Source organism: Somniosus microcephalus, chromosome 12 (assembly GCF_052327205.1).
Source record: "Somniosus microcephalus isolate GS21.2 chromosome 12, FLI_Smic_1.0, whole genome shotgun sequence".
Lineage (NCBI taxonomy): Eukaryota > Metazoa > Chordata > Chondrichthyes > Squaliformes > Somniosidae > Somniosus > Somniosus microcephalus.
In genome coordinates, this window is record NC_140998.1 from 65,186,262 (window position 1) to 65,205,241 (window position 18,980).

Below are 18,980 nucleotides of genomic sequence, written 5' to 3' on the forward strand. Positions count from 1 at the left end.
AGTTTACTCTCATATTCTATTTTCCCTTTATCAATTTCTTGGTCCTCCTTTGCTGAATTCTAAAATTCTCCTAATCCTCAGGCTTACTACTCTTTTTGGCAACATTATAAGCCTCTTTCTTTGATCTAATGCTATCTTTAACTTCTCTTGTTAGCCATGGTTGGACCACTTTTCCTGTGGGGTTTTTGTGCCTTAAAGGAATGTATATTTGTTGTAAATTATGTATTAATTCTTTAAATGCTTGCTATTGCTTGTCTACCATCATACCTTTTAACGTTTCCCAATCTACCTTAGCCAACTCACCCCTCATACCTACGTAGTTTGCTTTGTTTAGATTTAAGACCCTAGATTCAGATTTAACTAAATCACTTTCGAACTGAATATAAAATTCTATCATATTATGGTCATTCTTCCCTAAAGGCCCCTTTACTATAAGGTTATTAATTAATCTTTTCTCATTGCACAATACTAGATCTAAAATAGCATGTTCCCTAGTTGGCTCCTCAACATACTGATCCAAAAAACTATCTTGTATACATTCCATGAATTCAACCTCCAAACTATTACTGCAAATGTGATTTGCCCAGTCTATATGTAGATTAAAGTCCCCCATGATTACTGTATTACCCCTGTTCCATGCACCTCTAATTTCCTAATTGCCCTACATTACAGCTACTGTTTGGGGGCCTATAAACAACTCCCACCAATGTTTTCTGTCCCTTGCTGTTTCTTAGTTCCACCCAAACTGATTCTACTTCTTGATTTTCAGAGCTAAGATCCTTTCTACTGTCTTTATCCCATCTTTTATTATCAGGGCTACCCCTCCTCCTTTTCCATTTTGCCTATCTCTTCTAAAAGTTAAGTATCCTGGAATATTTAGTTCCCAACCTTGGTCACTTTGCAATCACGTCTCTGTAATGGCTATTAGATCAAACCTATTAATTTCTCTCTGTGTTATTAATTCATCTATTTTGTTGCGAACGCTTCGTGCATTCAGATATAGTGCCTTTAGCTTTGACTTTTTTTCTATTTTCCCCATGTCACCTTAGTCACTGATGCCCTATTATCTTTGTTACTCTCTCTGTCCCTTCCTGACCCACACTGCTTATTTTTACCCAAAACTCTGCTCTGCTCTAGAGCCTTGACGTTTCTCTTGCTGCTTTTAAATTTACTCTTTCCTGAATCCTTCCACCCTCCTTCATTAGTTTATAGCCCTGTCTACTGCCCTAGTTATTCGATTCACCAGGACACTGGTTCCAGCCTGGTTTAAGTGGAGCTCGTCTCAACAGAACAGCTCCTTTTTTCCCCCAGTACTGGTGCCAGTGCCCCATGAAGCAAAACCCCTGCCTCCCACACCACTCTTTGAGCCACGCATTTAACCTTCTAATCTGCTTATCCCAATTGGCACGTGGCTCAGGTAACAATCCAGAGATTATCATCTTTGAGGTTCTGCGTTTTAATTTGGACCCCAACTCCTCAAACTCTCTCAGCAGAACCTTATTCCTAGTTCTACCTTTGTCGTTGGTTCCTACGTGGATCACGACAACTGGATTCTCCCCTTCCCACTCCAAGTTCTTCTCCAGCCGCGAGGAGATGTCTTTAACCCTGGCACCTAGCAGGCAACACAACCTTCAGAACTCCCGATCGTGGCTGCAGAGAACAGTATCTATCCCTCTGACTATACTGTCCCCTACCACAACTACATTCCCTTTCACTCCCCCACTTGAATGGCCTCCTGCACCATGGTGCCATGGTCAGCTTGCTCATCCATCCTACAGGCTTTTCCCTCATCCACACAGGCAGCAAGAACCTCATACCTGTTGGACAAGGGCAAAGGCTGAAGCTCCTCCAGCACTGCACCTGGAGTCTCCTTACCTGCCTGAGTTGCAGTCACACCCTCCTGTCTCTGACCACTAACCAAGACCTGTACCACTACCTAACCTAAGAGATGTGACTCCCTCCTGGATCAAAGTGTCCAGATAACTTTCCCCTCCCTGATGCCCCGCATCTCAGACTCCAGCTCAAAAACTCTGATCTGAAGTTCCTCAATATGCAGGCACTTACTGCAAACGTGGTTGTCCGGTATCACAATGCTCTCCACAAACTCCCACATGCTGCAGTTGAGGCACACCACCTGCATTGCCATCCCTATATGACCTTGTTCTATTGTATTAAATGTAATTAAATTTGCGTTTAAGTAACTTAGTTTACAGTTTAGTTTCTTGACTACTTCCTTGATCTAGATTAAGTTATGGGCACAATTCAACAGCCCTTCCTTTTATTTCATTACTAAAGGAGCATCTTGCCTTTACACAGCACCTTTCACATTCTCAGGGTGTCTCAAGTGTTTGATAGCCAATTAATTACTTTTGAATTGCAGTTGCTGTTGTTGTGAAAGAAAATGTGACAGCTGGTCACGTAAACAGCAGAGATAAATGACCAATTAATCTACTTCGGTGATATTTGTTGAACTCCCTGACTCTTCTTCGAATAAATCTTTTACACCCACTTGAACATGCAGACATGGCCTCAGAATAACGTATCAGTACTGAGACTGAAATGTTAATCTGCATTACGTGCTCAAGTCCAGCAATAGGAGGTTAACTCACAACTTTCTGGCTCAGAGGTGAGAGCATTACCACCACTGAGCCAAGTGGACATTTGATTGCCCAAGGGATAGATTGGTGAATTTTTTATTTAATCTCGAAACAATGTGAGAATTGGTTTAATACATTACATAAATCCTATGTTTTGAACCTTGATAATGTAGAGCTCGGTTATATCCAGTGCGTGGCTTTTGTTAAATTATAGTTGCTTTTATTTTGTTGTGAATATAGCTCAACATCTTTCTGTTTGGCTATATTTTTGTTTTAGTACACTAACCATTTTGGAAATATATCTTTTATCTTCTCTTACAGCAAGCCTTTTCCCTCTTATGTTTCTTCATCAAATTATTTTACCTGAAAGCACTCTGACTAATTTTCTTTATTCTGTAGCTTGCATTTTAAATGTTTTCTACAAGCAGTTTAATGGCAAATCTGCTTTGCATTTTTACTGAGGCCTGTCAGATTAAACTGTTAGCATGGTCTTCTTCATAACCAGGGTCTATGTAATGGAGTTTATAGTGGAGATTGATAATGGCTAGCATATTAAATGTGCATTATCAAAAAAATAATGCCATTGAGTGAAAATATTTTGCACAATGTTCACAAGCTTGTTCAGGCAACTCAAGATGCTGTATTCAATGAATTCTCATTTTGCAATCCTTCATTGTATTTATACCATATGCGTTTTACAAAACAGTAACTTTTAATACATACTAGTGGCTCATGGGTATTCAGGAATCTGGAGCAGTGCAGTGATTTTGGCTGCTAGGTGGGTCTGTGTTTAAGGGGACCTTTCCCATTAAGGCCACTTTTTTTTAGGATTGGTCGGTTGTGACTTGTTGCTATTTTATAAATTACATTTTAGCTAATCGGGTACAAGTGTAATAGTGTGCGATACTTTTGAGATGCGATGGACACAAAACTTTATATACTGGCAGCTCTCATATGGCATTGTGCATGGTGAGTCAAAGGATACTCTGTAACTAGGGTAAGAGGGGTGTTTACCTCCATTGATAACATTTGAGGAAAAAAATCTAAGAGGTCTCCTCAGACACATTGAAGCAAGTGTTTTTTAATTTAATCTTGAAATAAATACCACTGTTACATCAATAAATGTCTATGAACAAATCAGATTTACAGTATTTGAATTCTCAGTATAAACAATAAAATAAGCAGGTGTTGTAACCAGTCAGAATACATTACAAAGTGCAAAGATCCCACTTGTTTAAAGATTAATTCGTCAAATGTAACATGCTGTAAATAATGCCTGCATATAGTTAACTCATTTTTTTCAGCAAAATTACCCTGGAAGAAGTTGAAACTGGAATGTGGCAGGAACACATAAAAAAACACATGGTTGTTTTTATAAACAACAGTAACTTGTATTTATATAGCGCCTTTAATATAGTAAAACATCCCAAGGCGTTTCACAGGAGTATTGTAAGACAAAAGCCATATAAGGAGAAATTAGGGCAGGTGACCAAAAGCTTGGTCAAAGAGGTAGGTTTTAAGGAGCGTCTTAAAGGAGGAAAGAGAAGTAGAGAGGTTTAGGGAGGGAATTCCAGAGCTTAGGGCCTAAGCAACAGAAGGCACGGCCACCGATGGTTGAGTGATTATAATCAAGGATGCTCAAGAGGGCAGAATTAGAGGAGCGCCGATATCTTGGGGGGGTTGTGGGGCTGAAGGAGATTACAGAGATAGGGCGGGGCAATGCAATGGAAGGATTTGAAAACAAGGATGAGAATTTTGAAATCGAGGCGTTGCTTAACCGGGATCTAATGTAGGTCAGGGAGCACAGGGGGTGATGGGTGAACGGGACTTGGTGCGAGTTAGGACATGGTAAGCCGAGTTTTGGATGACCTCAAGTTTATGTAGGGTAGAACGTGGGAGGCCAGCCAGGAGTGCGTTGGAATAGTCAAGTCTAGAGGTAACAAAGGCATGGATGAGGGTTTCAGCAGTGGATGAGCTGAGGCAAAGGCGGAGACAGGCGATGTTACAGAGGTGGAAATAGGCGTTCTTAGTTATGCCACGGATGTGTGGTCAGAAACTCATTTCAGGGTCAAATATGACACCAAGGTTGCGAACAGTGTGGTTCAGCCTCAGGCAGATGTTAGGGAGAGGGATGCAGTCAGTGGCTAGGGAACGTAGTTTGTGGTGGGGACCGAAAACAATAGCTTTGGTCTTCCCAATATTTAATTGGAGAATAATTTTGCTCATCCAGAACTGGGTATCGGACAAGCAGTCTGACAATTTAGAGACTGTGGAGGGGTTGAGAGAAGTGGCGGTGAGGTAGAGCTGGGTGTTGTCAGCATACATGTGGAAACTGACAGTGTTTTCGGATGATGTCGCCAAGGGGCAGCATGTAGGTGAGAAATAGGAGGGCCAAGGATAGATCCTTGGGGGACACCAGAGGTAACGATGCGGGAGCGGGAAGAGAAACCATTGCAGGTAATTCTCTGGCTACGATTAGATAGATAAGAATGGAACCAGGCGAGTGCAGTCCCACCCAGCTGAACGATGGTGGAGAGGCGTTGGAAAAGGATAGAGTGGTCAACCATGTCAAAGACTGAAGACAAGTCAAGAAGGACGAGGAGGGATAGTTTACCTTTGTCACAGTCACAAAAATGGTTTCCGTACTGTGGCAGGGCGGAAACCTGATTGGAGGGATTCAAACACGGAGTTGCGGGAAAGATGGGCACCAATTTGGAAGGCGACAACACTCAAGGAGCTGTTCAAGGACTTTGGAGAGGAAAGGGAGGTTGGAGATGGGGCGGTAGTTTGCAAGAACGGAGGGGTTAAGGGTTGTTTTTTGAGGAGGGGGTGATGATAGCAGATGTGAGGGGGACAGTACCTGAGGAGAGAGAACCGTTAACAATGTCAGCTAACATGGGAGCCAGAAAAGGAAGTTGGGTGGTCAGCAGTTTGATGGGAATAGGGTCAAGGGAACAGAGAGTGGGTTTCATGGACAAGATGAGCGCGGAGAGGTCATGAGGGGAGAACGGAGAGAAACTGAAGAAAGGTGAGAGTTCAGGGCTAGGGTAGGGGCACCTTAGAGGAAGTTTGGCCCAGTGGGCATGGGGAAGGAAGGGAAGTGGCAGAGGCAGCTGAACAAATGGTCTCAATCTTAGAGACAAAGTAGTCCATAAGCTCCTCACACTTGTTGTTGGAGGTGAGGGTGGAGGAAACGGGGGATAGGGGTTTAAGAAGACGGTTATTAGTGGAGATTAGAAGCCAGGGTTTACCTTTGCATTCCAGAATGATTCTGGAATAGTGAGCAATTTTGGCAGACGAGAGCAGGACCTGATAATACTTTATGTGGTCCAGCGAGATCTGGCAGTGAATGGCTAAGCCAGTTGTCCGCCATATCCGTTCAAGTCTGCGTCCCTTGGACTTAAGGGAGCGAAGATAAGGGCTGTACCGGGGAAATGGCCAGGGTGAGATAGAGTAATTGTTTTAATAGGGACGAGGGCATCAAAGGTGATGGTGAGGTTGTGGTTGAGCAGATCTGTAGCTGCAGAAATGTCACGGTGAATGGAGGGCCAAAGGCTGGGAATTCATGAGAGTTGGGGGAGTTTTTTTCCAGGGGCGGACACAGCAGGAATTAGGATTTGGGGGTGGGGGGGGAGTAGAACATAAATTAAACAGACAAGTAACCCCTTACATAAAGTTATTTGCACAATTTACCTCAGAAAAAGTCCAAAACTTCTAGAATATGTTGTTCTCAGGTTTTTAAATACAAAAAAATCCATTACCGCATAGGCTACCAGGCTTTTCCACTGGATTACAAGGGACTTACAAAATGTAAATCCTGGCATGCTCATTTAGAATATTAATTAACTCAGCAGAAAAGGTTCCTTAATCATCTTCTGGAGCCAAAGGGGAGAACCACCCTGGATGCTTGTGTCTAATTAGATGACACATATCAATGAACACTTGGTGCAAGCGTGACACAGATGCTGCTTATTCATCTCAAAAACTGATCAACATGGTAACCACAAATTCACGACTTCAACATTTGCCACTAGCCAACAAGATATGGGGCCAGAAATTCGGGTCCCCACGGGTGAGTACGCGCAGGGTACTCACACGTAGGGCCCATGAAAGTGCCGGTTTCGTGCATGCACTGCGCATGCGCGGGAAACCGGAACTTCCGTTCCCTTAAAGGAAGGGGTTGACAGGTGGAACGCGTGCGCCGGAGAGGCAGCGCGTACGCATCGAACTTACGTTTTTTTTTACAGGTTTCTCCAGGAGGGTAAGTCTCCAGCAGCTACGCTTTTAAAAAGCAGTCACAAGGCCTGCTTTTAACAAGGTAAGTGGTGAATTAAGTAAAAGTAAAACATTTTTTCCACAGGTTTATTATTTTTAAATACTTTAAAGAAAGGTAAATTTATTTTTAGTCCCGTTAGAAACTGTAATTAATTTTTTCAAAAATTTAAATTATTGTTTAAAATAGTTATTTTATGTAATTTATATTAAGTTATTTTAAAAATGTGATTTAAAAAAAAAATTATTTGAAGTTTTAGTTATGTTTTGGGGCCAAATTCATGACAGGTCTTCCTGCTATGATTGGCTCTCCATGGCCTACGTGATCCCAGGGGACGCTTCGAACTAACTGCGCCCCTGGGATACGCAAGCACTGCGCGCCAGCAGTTGGTGCAGGCCCAGGTTCGGAATTCCACATGGGCCCACAGCACAACAGCCGGCTCGCAAGGTAAATGCAGATCGGAGGCTTGCACCCGCGGGAAGCCTCCGACCCGAATTTCTGGCCCAATTATGTTTATATAAAACAAGTATCCTGCATCAATCAGCCCAGTGACACTTCCTGTCAGCTTGATACCTGGCTATATTAGATTTGCTACAATACATAATAACATAGGAAATAGGAGCAGGACTAGGCCATATGCCCCCCCGAGCCTGCTCCTCTATTTAATAAGATCATGGCTGATCTTCAACTTCAACTCCACTTTCCTGCCCGATCCCCAAATCCCTTGATTCCCTTAAGAATCCAAAAATCTATCGATCTCAGCCTTGAATATGCTAAATGACTGAGCATCCACAGCCCTCTGAGGTAGAGAATTCCAAAGATTCACAACTCTCTGAAGAAATTTCTCATCTCAGTCCTAAATGGCCGACCCCTTAACCTGAGATTATGCCCCCTAGTTCTAGACTCTCCAGCCAGGGAAAACAACCTCTCAGCATCTACCCTGTCAATCCCCCTCAGAATCTTATATGTTTCAATTAGATCACCTCTCATTCTTCTAAACTCCAGAGAGTATAGGCCCAATCTACTCAATCTCTCCTCATAGAGCAATCCTCTCATCCCTGGAATCAATCTAGTGAACCTTTGTTGCACCGCCTCCAAGGCAAGTATATCCTTCCTTAGGTACGGAGACCAAAACGGTACACAGCACTCCAGGCGTGGTCTCACCAAAACCTTGTATAATTGCAGCAAGACTTCCTTACTCTTGTACTCCAGCCCCCTTGTAATAAAGGGCAACATACCATTTGCCTTCCTAATTGCTTGCTGAACTTGCATGTTCTGTGTTTTGTGTACAAGGACACCCAGATCCTTCTGAACACTAACATTTAATCGTTTCTCACCATTTAAAAAATATTCTGTTTTTCTACTCTTCGTACCAAAGTGAATAACCTCACATTTCCCCACATTATACTCCATCTGCCACCTTCTTGCCCGCTCACTTAACCTGTCTATATCCCTTTGCAGACTTTTTGTGTCCTCCTCACAGCTTACTTTCCAACCTAGCTTTGTATCGCCAGCAAGCTTGGATACATTATATTCGGTCCCTTCATCCAAGTCATTGACATAGACTGTAAATAGCTGAGGCCCAAGCACTGATCCTTGCGGCTCTCAACTAGTTACAGCCTGCCAACCCAAAAATGACCCATTTATTCCTACTCTGTTTTCTGTCCTTTAACCAATCTTCAATCCATGCTAATATGTTACCCCAACCCCGTGAGCCCTTATCTTATGCAACAACCTTTCGTGTGGCACCTTATCGAATGCCTAATCCAGCACAAACAGATTTCAGATTATATTAATCCAGAGATTACAAGATATTCCAAGGCAGATGAAGATTCCAGCACCTCCTCATTATCAATACTATTGTCTCACTTTTTTGTATCAAATGTTGGGTATGTTGCCTTGTCTTGAAATGTAATCTCTCCCTCCCGACAGGTATACAAATTTTACCTGCAATAGTTAGTTAATACTGAGTCAATATTTTAGACATAATTTGCACACAATTCCTCATCAATGTGTCCACTTTTTTGAGATGATGTTCACTACCAATTTCAAAATGTACCTAATGGTCCAATGAACAATAATTTTTACATTTTTGTACCAAATCTTCTGCCGTCAGTGTCAACATACATTGCAACAAAGTGGTCATCTTTTAGGGTGAACTTATGGTGCAATTCACTAGGCACTGGTTCGGTGAATGGTATTTCCCTAGCTGACTCACTTGTTAGTAATCAGATGTTTGAGTATGATGATCCTGTCTAAAAGGCACACATATAAGCAGACCTTTTTTAAAAAATCTGAGCACACAATAGTCACCTACATTATCTGCAGCAGTGAAAGAATTTGCTAGCATGTCTTTTATCAAATGCCACTGCTCAGTTTGCAGTTTCAATGCAGACATCACTTTGCCTAGTTATATTTCAGTGACTTAACATTTTGACTATCAGCCATCACTGCTCTGTGAGTCATAGCAACATGCCAGATTTATTGTGCTGTAAAAATAGCTGATTATTTTTGACAGTTTCTGTTGCTGGTTCTGAGCTGAGAATAACACGGTCAGTTGCACCTTCAGGATTCCAATCAGCATGGTCATAAATCAACAGATGTTACATCAGCTTTAAGATAGAGCAGACTGGGACATGAGCTAGCAGTCAATTGAGGAAAGACGGGAAGCAGGTGATTAAGCAAATGTTCAATGTTGAGTTCTATATGTGGGTTCTCTACTAAGGTAGACATCAGGTTAGAGACTTCTTTGAGAAAAGAATTAAATTCCAAGAATACAGCACTCAGAGATCTGCATTGGGAACATTTTTATTATTTAATTCAGCATTTTTTTAGACTTAATAAAAAGCTTTTTTTTTTTTTTTAAAAAGAAATTGCTCAGCTTGGAGAGGACAAAATTCCATTAAACCTGGAGGGGACCGTGAAATAGTTGAAATACGAGTGATATTTTCAATATAAGCTGTGCAGTAAGTTGTAAAGGGCACCGAGTGGCTACCAATGAATTACAAAAGTTCAATGATCTCACAACTGCTTCAGCCCACTTAATCAGCAGCGTATGTCTATTAGATTGGACCTCCTGTATTAGACAGGATTCCCTTACTAAATGTAATAGAATCTCTTATTCCCCACATTTTCATCATGTCGAAGAAATATCGATTCCCATTGACTGCACGTCATTCCCAGGATTACACACCATCTAGCACTGCACTCTGTAAAGTGCACTTCAGAATAATAAGGTGAGCTTTCACTGTAATACATGATTCACTCTGCCATGATGATAACAGTTCAGTTACACCAACAGTTGGAGAACACTTTATTTTTTCCACTTTAACTATTGTTCTACTTTCCTTCAGTTAAACAAAAAAATATCTTCTGGTTCTTCAGGCTAAGAATTCTGCATTTCATCAGTAGCTTTGTCACAAACCATGTTTCTTCTATAATATCTAAAAGACTTCCACAAATATTTGATGTGCTCGAGAGTCACCTCACACACGCACACTGGTGACTAGACAATGCAGTGGCCAGAGCACTGTATTTTCACCTCTAGAAAATGGGATTCAGTTCAGCCCAGACTGGCTACTGTAGAAAACAGAACTGTAGTAGGGAATGCTGAGCATTAGTGTCAGCACCCTTGCCCAGGTACAGCATGGATCGTTGCAATGTTAACCTTCCTCTACTCTGCCCCAGCAATGTGACTCAGCCTTTACCCTAGAGCACCCCCAACTGTACCAGTTTTTTTTTTTAAGTGGCCTCAGTGTCATTGCCAACTTGTGCTAAATTAGAGGCATTGTAATGTCCATTAGTTCAGCTAATACTGCCAAAACTAATTCCACTGGGGAAATTTTCATCCCATTAATTTAAATGGGATTGGATCATGGATGTCAGAAGTAAAAGTGTCTAACCCTCCGATCCAGTCACCATGTGCCCTGCTTTTAATCTGCACTACATCAGACCTACGAGTACTTAATGCTGATGTCAGTGCTGGGCATTAAAAGTAGAAATATGTCCTACTTCTTAGAATTGATATCCTTCACATTGAAAGGCATAAAAACACCAAAAATGTCAAGATTTTAAAGTGATCCACACCACAATCCAAGGTATTTGAGGTTATGATAATCATAAATTGACTATATAGAGCAGGGAAGTGGGACTAATTGGAGAGCTCTTTCAAAGAGCCGGCATAGGCGCGATGGGGAGAATGGCCTCCTTCTGCGCTATATGATTCTATGATACATTAAACGCAGTTAGAACCCTACCAGAGAAACCTTACAGTATGCACAATTAACCAAAATATTTACCTGGACTTAAATAGAGCTACTATTTCAATATGTGGGAGAAAGTAAAGAGAGATAAGCATAAGGATGGTGTTAAAATTAAAGCCACACTTGGTATTATCAATCAAGAGATTATCTGAATTAAAATGCAACTTTAAGGCCATCACATCATCCATAATAGAGAATGCATAACAGGCAGAATCAAACCCATCAATGAAGCTTTGCTGTTGCAAAGACTGAAGCTGACTCCTCCATCAGTCAGGCCAGCACAGATAAATGAAATACAAAATCTTGTATAGCTACGGTGATAAAACCAAGTCTTTCATAATCAAGGATTTTGTCCTCAGGTTGTTCTTCTTCATAATCATCATCATTCATTTATATAGTGCCTTGAGACATTTTTCTACATTAAAGGCACTATATAAATGCAGGATGATGATTACGAAGAACCTGAGGACAAAATTCTTGGTTATGGAAGATTTGGTTTCATCACCATAGGTATAAAAGAGTTTGTATCTCGTATTCTGGCCTGACTGAGGGAGGAGTCAGCTTCAACCTGCGCACCATCAAAGTTTCATTGAAATATATGCTTTAATCTGAATTAAAACCCACTTTATATTACAAGTGTTGCCATTGACAGCAGTATAATTCCTACAGCAGTGCTGTAATGAAAGTGAGGTAACACTGTAGCTTCGAGGGAACCATCCGGAAGAGGTGATATTTAGCTGTCCCTCATGAGGCAGCTGTGCCATTGGCAGCAAATGCAAAATAGAAGCTTTTGGTGAGGCATGGCACCACGGTTCTTGGTCATGCACTGGCTCATCATTCACCCCACCCATACAGGTTAGCAATGTAGTTTCGACTGATGGCCAGAATTGTAAGTCATGATTACAAATTTCAAGTAAATGCATATATAACTGCAAATATACCATTCTGCAAAGTTGTCTTTGTATTGCCACTGATACTGTTAAATTCACTGCAGCCCCACCACATTAGAGAACTGGTTCACGTAGCATAAATAGGGCGCAAGACTGAAGTAAACAGAGCTGCAGTTTGTACTTGCAACTTTAAGGCTTAAAATCCAACATAATTAAAATTTATATTGGTGTTGAGAATTTTACAGAAAAGCTGATTTGCACTAAAAACATTTGAATTTTCAGCAAAAATAAGTTGTGAATCTGTAATAGTTTATTTTTATTTTTTAAATAGAAAATGAGGTCTTCTAACTCTATACCAAATCATAAGGTTAATCATTAACCAGATTATTTGACTCTGAAGCATGGGAGTCAGTACTGTCAGGCTCGGAACAAAATCTGAAAACGCTGGAAACACTCAGCAGATCAGACAACATCTTGGATAAAACAGAGAAGACGTTTTGAATATGGCCCCTTCCTCAAAACTGAGTCCTGAAGAAGGGTCTGTACTCAAAATGTGTTGTCTGTTCTCTCCACTAATGCTGCCTGACCTGATAAGTGTCGAGAGTTTTCTGTTTCAGATTTCCAGCAGGTACGGTATTTTGCTTTAATGTCATGCTTGGGTCAGTCAGTTATAATCAATGATCATTAAGTTCTATTCTTGACAGTACATTATTGGCTTGGAGAAAAGGAACATTTTAGCAAGAAGCTAGAACTACACGAAACAGAAGTGGTGTAAAATTTGCCAATGTCATAGAAAATGTTCTCGGGTAGAATGAACCAGAAGTGATCAGTAAATTGGTTATGGAAGATTTGCTCTTTCTCTCCCTCAGTTTGTGTTTCTCTCTCACTCCCTCAGTTTGTGTTTCTCTCTCTCTCTCTCTCTCCCTCAGTTTGTGTTTCTCTCACTCTCCCTCAGTTTGTGTTTCTCTCACTCTCTCTATCTCAGTTTGTGTTTCTCTCACTCTCAGTTTGTGTTTCTCTCTCTCTCTCTCTCTCTGTATGGTCTGTATGGCGCAGCAATGGAATGCTGCACTACTCTTTTAATTCTGGGATCTGGGTTTGAATCTAGCCTAGAACGATGAGATAATATGCTGGTGGGGCTCTTATGTAAAAGGAGACTGGACAGTCTCAACATGAGTAGGGTTTCATAGCACAAAAGCAATTAAACAGCAGTTGCAAGTCTCACTCAAAAGCCACAGAATTGACTGTCTGGTAAATAGAAAATATTTATATTGGTACAGTAAAGAGTGATCTTCAGAATGACAGAATAGTACAGCACAGGAGGCCATTCAGCCCATCGAGTCTGCGCTGGCTCTCTCGAAGAGCAATCCAGTTAGTCCCACTCCCCCGCTCTTTCCACATATCCTTGCAATTTTTTCTCCTTCATGTATTTATCTAATTCCCTTTTGAACGCTACTATTGACTCTATCCACCACTCTATCAGGCAGTGCATTCCAAATCCTAACCACTCGTTGTGTAAAAAAGTATTTCCTCCTGTTGCCTCTGGTTCTTTGGCCGATCACCATAATCTGTGCCCTCTGGTTATCGACCCTTCAGCCACTGGAAACAAGAAGTTGATGCTAAAGCACACAGGTGGCTTTAAACTGTATCTGGTCTACACAAAACCAACTGTTAATGCTTGATGTGGGCAGTGGGTGTTTAAAATGCCCCGTTCAACAGGATCCCTCACCTCAAATGAGCAGAAAAACCCAGCCCCCCAAAAAATTGAGAAAAAAATATTTATTGACAAAAGTGGTGTTAGCAGAATCAGACTGGCAGATCACATGAAACATGAAGTCTGTTACTAAGCAAGTTGTAATTGAATCTTTCTTTGTGGGATATTGAAGATAAAACAGCTCTACTTACTGGTGTTTAAACGTCACCCTTCATTTCATCTCAACACTTAGATACAGCCCAGTGAGCAGTACTGAGGTAGATTTGATCGTTACTGGATTTAGATTTATATTAGCTTTTTTTTTGCACCAAAAAAGTTGTAACAGAATAGATGTGTAAACATATTAAAATGACTCAGACTTTAAGATTTTTATAATATGTTCTCAGGATGTGGTGACACTGGCAAGGCTGCCTTGTATTACTCATCCCTAGTCGCCTACTCCTTCAACCACTGCAGTCCTTGGGGTGATGGTTCTCCCACAATGGTGTTAGATAGGAATGTAAAACATCTAAAATTGTGTTATGCCAATAACTAAATATTGTATTATTAATATTGCTGCATGATCTTTAAATAAAACACAAAATGTTAAAATAGAATCCTCTATAAAATTTGGAGCTACTTCACTCCTAAAATACTGTACATGGCCACTAACAGTATCCATGCACCCGCAAAAACTCAAATATTTCTTATCCCCACGTATATCTGACAAAGACTGATTGCCAGAAAGAACTTGTACTTGTACAGCACCTTACAAATCCATGAAGTGCAAGCACGCAACGTTCAGCAGACAGCACAAGCACATCCTGCATTTATTTAGTTTGATGAAGGGTAAACACCTGAAATGTCATAATCCGTCTTTTCTCTCCACAGATGCTGACTGACCTACTGTGTATTTCCACTATCTTGTTCCTATTTCAGATTTCCAGCATTTGCCATTTTTCCTTCCTGTTTTACTACATTTACATAGCAAGGGTGGTATTAGCAGTTTATTGCAATTTGCTGCCACCGTCAGGCCAGAATGCACATGAGAAAAGTCGGAACTTAAGATTATCTTCTTCAATACTGGCTGAATAGAACAGCAGCATTTATACTAGGAACCCAAAGGCTGGGAGGGTTTGTGCATTCTCATTGAGGAATATAGTGATATTGGTCAACAGTGGTTCCAAACAGCTGTAAAATCTCGACTGCAAAGCTGTACTAGATCCTCTGACACAACCCTTAGCTAGCACAGATTTTATTAGGTTGCCTCTGAAATAACTTACCCACATTTACTCTGTAAAAAATCATATGCCAAGATTCACATAGACATTAGAAGTTTACAGCACAGAAGGAGGCCATTCGGCCCATCGTCTCTGTGCCAGACAAAAAAGAGCTATCCAGCCTAATCCCACTTTCCAGCTCTTAGTCCATAGCTTTGTCGGTTACTGCACTTCAAGTGCATATCCAAGTACTTTTTAAATGCACTGAGGGTTTTTGCCTCTACCACCCTTTCAGACAGTGAGTTCCAGACCCCCACCGCCCTCTGGGTGAAAAAAGTTCTCAACACCCCTCTAATCCTTCTACCAATTACTTTAAATCTGTGCCCCCTGGTTATTGACCTCTTTGATAAGGGAAATAGGTCCTTCCTATCCACTCTGTCTGGGCCCCTCAAAATTTTACACACCTCAATTAAGACTCCCCTCAGCCTCCTCTGTTCCAAAGAAAACCACCCCAGCCTATCCAATATCTTTCTTCATAGCTAAAATTCTCCGGTCCTGGCAACATCCTCGTAAATCTCCTCTGTACCCCCTCTAGTGCAATCACATCTTTCCTGTAATGTGCTGACCAGAACTGTACACAGTACTCTAGCTGTGGCCTAACTAGTGTTTTATACAGTTCAAGCATAACCGCCCTGCTCTTATATTCTATGCCACGGCTAATAAAGGCAAGTATCCCGTATGCCTGCTTAACCACCTTATCTACCTGGTCTGCTACCTTCAGGGATCTGTGGACATGCACTCCAAGGTCCCTTTGTTCCTCTACACTTCTCAGTATCCTACCATTTATTGTGTATTCCCTTGCCTTGTTAGCCCTCCCCAAATGCATTACCTCACACTTCTCCGGAATGAATTCCATTTGCCACTTTCCTAACCACCTGACCAGTCCATTGATATCTTCCTGCAGTCTTCAGCTTACTTCCTCACTATCAACCACACGGACAATTTTTGTATCATAAACCAGCATAATATAAAAAGTACAAAAAGAAAATACTGCAGATGCTGGAAATCTGAAATAAAATAAAATAAAATATTATATATAATATAAAAAATCTCACCTTCTGAACTGACCCTTGCTCGAAGGAACACCAAGCACTGAAAAATGAATACTGTAGGTGAGATAGGCAGATTTCAGCACTTCTGCCTTAGGATTCAGATTCCTAAGCAACCATAAAAACTAAATCCAGCCAGAAACAGGATAACATCCAACAATCAGAGAAGCATGACATCAAAATGTAAGTTTTTTTTACATACAATTTGGTGACAGATTGTGGAAATTATTTACAAATTAGTGCCACAGGGCCATCTAGTGGCCAGTAACTGCAACTACTCCATGGCAGGTGACAATGGCCCAGATATTCCGATCCCTACGGGTGGACACGCGCTGTGTACTCACTCATAGGGACATCGGAAATGCCAGTTTCAGGCATGCACAGCGTATTACAAAACCGGTATTTCCAATCTGTCAAGAATCTTCCAGCTGCCCTGGAGAAGTGCCTCTGCGGGCAGATAGTTCCGCTTTTTGGAGACCCTCCGCCCGCAGAAAACCCTTACAATTCTTACGCCTGGTAAAAGCAGACATAAGGCCTGCTTTTACCAGGATAAGAGTTGAAAAAAGTAAAGAAAATATTTTTTTTCACTGATTTATCATTTAAAAATACTTTATAAAAAGATAAGTTTATTTTTTGCCCCGTAAAAAAACTTTAATTATTTTTTTCAAAAACATACATTTTTGTTTAAAATACTTAATTTATTGTAATTTCAAGTCATTTAAAAAGTGATTTTTTTTTTAATGTATTTAAAGTTTTACTATGTTTTTTCATTGCTCTCCATTCATATATTTGACAGGTCTTCCTGTCAAATGTATGAAGGGAGATTCCCTTCTGTGATTGGATCCCCACGGCCCACGTGGTCCCAGGGACGCTGCGAACTACCTGCGCCTCTGGGATACGTGGGCCCTGCGCACTTGGAGTTTGGCGAGGCCCAGGAGCGGAAGCGTGTGCGTCCCGGGAGCCCTCAGGTATGGGCGCAGATTTTTCCAGATCACAGGCCTCCGCCCGTGGGAAGCCCGTGATCAGAAAATACGGGCCAATAAATTTGAATGGGAAAAGTCAACATAGCAATTTACAATGGTATGTGTTAACAGAAAAGTGTACGGCATGGAATGCATTATTCTCTTTATACATCTAACAGGGTGTCCTCTCAACACAAGCAATTAAAATATGTATAATTTTGCAGGAGTTTCTCCATAAAACATAGTAGGTTGACAATTGACAAAAACTAATATACAGCATCAACAACAACTTGTATTTATATAGCGCCTTTAACGTAGTAAAACGTCCCAAGGCGCTTCACAGGACCGTTATCAAACAAAATTCGACACTGAGTCACATAAGGAGATATTAGGGCAGGTCAAAAGCTTGGTCAAAGAGGTAGGTTTTAAGGAGTGTCCTAAAGGAGGAAGGAGAGGCCGAGAGGTTTAGGGAGGGAGTTCCAGAGCTTAGGGCCTTGGCAGCTGAAGGCACGGCCACCAATAGTGGAGCAATTAAAATTGGGGATGTTCAAGAGGCCAGAATTGGAGATGCGCAGAAATATCAGAGGGTTGTAGGGCTCGAGGAGGTTACAGAGCTAGGAAGGGGCAAGGGATTGAAAACAAGGATGATAATTTTAAAATCGAGGTGTTGCTTAACCTATCAATTGTATCCTCATTGTATTTTGTTCTCAGTTAACCAGTATGAATTACCAACATCTCCTTTAAAAAAAAAAGTACAAAGGATCCCCAATATCTCAGGTGGTTAAGTGAATTGATGAACTATATTGACCAGAAAGATACTAAGTTCAATCACTAGTCCTTGCTGAGTTAACCAATCCCAACCAGGGCAACAAGTGGTGGCAAAACAAATTGACCCCAGTGCCCCTAAGCTAGAGATGAAGAAAATTAGCCTTGGTTCTTGCTGATCACTATCCAATGATCCCTACAAGTGCACGTGTATGGACATTGGGCGAGGTCAAAACTGAACTGAGCAGTGATGCCCCGAGAATTGAATACCATGCTGACACAAGCATCGCACCTGAAGAATGAGCAATTGGATGAGTTACCAGAGGGTGACTGGTGCTCATGGTTATGCACTCCAGCATTAAGAGAGGAGGATGGCAGGGGAAATCTAGCAGGAAAAAACTCAGCTCCAAACACTAAATTGTGCCAACTTTGTCATAGTCAGTGTTACCTGGCAATTGATTCTAAAGAGGGCATTTCCATTTCCCCCAGTGAATTAAGAGTAAATGGTTCTTAATGGCGAGCTCTAAGTGGCGACAAATATGGTGGATGGGGAAAATGCAATGCATGTCGTGCAGATAGCCCCTGACAAGGTACTTCACAGAAAACTATTGGAGAAGATTAAGGGGTAGTAGCAACTTAGATTAAGAACTGGTTGGAAGGGAGGAAATAGAGAATGGGAGTAAAAGACAGTTTCTCGGAGAGGTTGGAGGTGGGGAGTGATGTCCCACAGGGTTCTGTTCTGGGACACCTTCTGTTCACTGTGTTAATCGATACTGTGGATATAGGGCTAGAGGGAGTGGTGTCCAAATTTGGAGACTATATTAAGCTAGCTGTGTCAGCTGTGGCTCAGTTACATAGAAGATAGGAGCAGGAGTAGGCCATTCAGCCCCTCTAGCCTGTTCCGCCATTTAATGAGATCATGGCTGATCATCCAAATTCAGTACCCTGTCCCTGCTTTCTCCCCATATCCCTTTGGCCTTAAGAAATATATCGAACATAAGAAATAGGAGCAGGAGTAGGCCAATCAGCCCCTCGAGCCTGCTCCGCCATTCAATAAGATCATGGCTGATCTGATCCTAACCGCCAATCTACTATCACAGAACCATCTCCTGAATCTAACAGAATTAGACACACGAAATAGGAGCAGGATCAGGCTACACGGCCCCTGGGCCCGCTCCGCTACCCACAAGGCCATGAACGATCCGAACC

General features: G+C 41.5%; 2 protein-coding genes across 9 annotated transcripts in view; one reads left to right on the top strand and one right to left on the bottom strand.

Annotated features, from left to right (window-relative positions):
• The window catches only part of wdr25 (WD repeat domain 25), a 157,257-nt gene that overhangs the window by 125,015 nt on the left and 13,262 nt on the right, over nt 1-18,980 (bottom strand). The window lies entirely within an intron of this gene.
• wars1 (tryptophanyl-tRNA synthetase 1) overlaps nt 1-18,980 on the top strand; it is an 81,903-nt gene that overhangs the window by 25,006 nt on the left and 37,917 nt on the right. Inside the window, exons 2-3 of one of the 3 annotated variants that reach the window (XM_086002982.1) lie at nt 6,845-6,915; nt 10,018-10,106. The exons of 1 other annotated variant lie outside the window; for it this stretch is intronic. The gene's annotated coding sequence lies outside the window, so the exon portion shown is untranslated. The remainder of the gene's footprint in view (nt 1-6,844; nt 6,916-10,017; nt 10,107-18,980) is intronic. One more of the 3 variants, XM_086002983.1, reaches the window with a different exon arrangement.